Here is an 870-nt window from a genome sequence, read left to right as displayed (position 1 = left end):
ATAGAGTTTCTCATTCTCTTCAAAATACTTGTCCATACTTTCATGTATATTGAAGTTCAACAAAACATAACAGGTGCGGTGTGGGGGGGCTTGCTTGGTTTCCCGCACTCCAGGTCCCAGCATGGCGTGGGTCCCAGGAAACTCCAGTGGCTCCTGTCCTGGGCCACTGCAGCCTGGCACGCTCACAGCTGCTCATGGGGTTGGGGAAGGGTTGCTTCAAGTTGTTTCTAACGAATTGACCATTTCACTGCCCAAGTTCTGAAATGGCCAACAGACCATAGAAAGATATCTCTTGAGGCTCCTGCTTGAAACCAACAGCGTCAGGAAGCTGCCAGCCTTGATTCAGGGCCAGTTCCTTTCCTTTTTTTCCCCCCTCCTTTCCTGAGATATTTTTCCCCCCTTTGAACAGATTCTTACACTTCAACAGTATTTATTGAGAATTTTGTAGCTTATGTACTCTTACCATTTCTTACACTAGGGAGATAATATGATATTTATACATGGCAGTTTATTTCATTTATGAATATGGTCTCAAGTTGCATCCATTTACTTATAAAAATCTCAGTGTGATCACTATAGCTGAGTAGTACTCCATTGTAAGTATCACATCTTTTTTTATTCATTTTTCAACTGATGGGCAATTAGGTTGTTTCCAAGATCTGGCTATTACAAATTGTGCTGCTATAAACATGGGTGTGCATATATCACTGTGATTTGATGTTTTCAGTTCTTCTGGGAGTATGTCCAGAAGTGGAATAGTTGGGTCAAATATGCCAGCTTTTTGAGGAAACTCCAGACTGACCTCCACAGTGGTTACACAAGTCTACACTCCCACAAAAAGTGCAGAAGTGTTCCTTTTTCCCCACAGCC

At 42.5% G+C, this 870-nt stretch overlaps 1 non-coding gene across 1 annotated transcript; it reads right to left on the bottom strand.

Annotated features, from left to right (window-relative positions):
• Nucleotides 1-215: 215 nt before the first annotated feature.
• LOC111757001 (small nucleolar RNA SNORA2/SNORA34 family) lies at nt 216-352 on the bottom strand. Its single transcript, XR_002791387.1, has one exon. It is a non-coding gene; the product is annotated as a small nucleolar RNA SNORA2/SNORA34 family (small nucleolar RNA).
• Nucleotides 353-870: the final 518 nt, after the last annotated feature.

The sequence above is a fragment of the Cavia porcellus genome, unplaced genomic scaffold (assembly GCF_034190915.1).
Source record: "Cavia porcellus strain 051 isolate PalLab524CR breed Dunkin Hartley unplaced genomic scaffold, mCavPor4.1 scaffold_11, whole genome shotgun sequence".
NCBI classification, from domain to species: Eukaryota; Metazoa; Chordata; class Mammalia; order Rodentia; family Caviidae; genus Cavia; species Cavia porcellus.
Note: the sequence above shows the minus strand (reverse complement) of the source record. Positions and strands in the feature narration are given on the sequence as shown.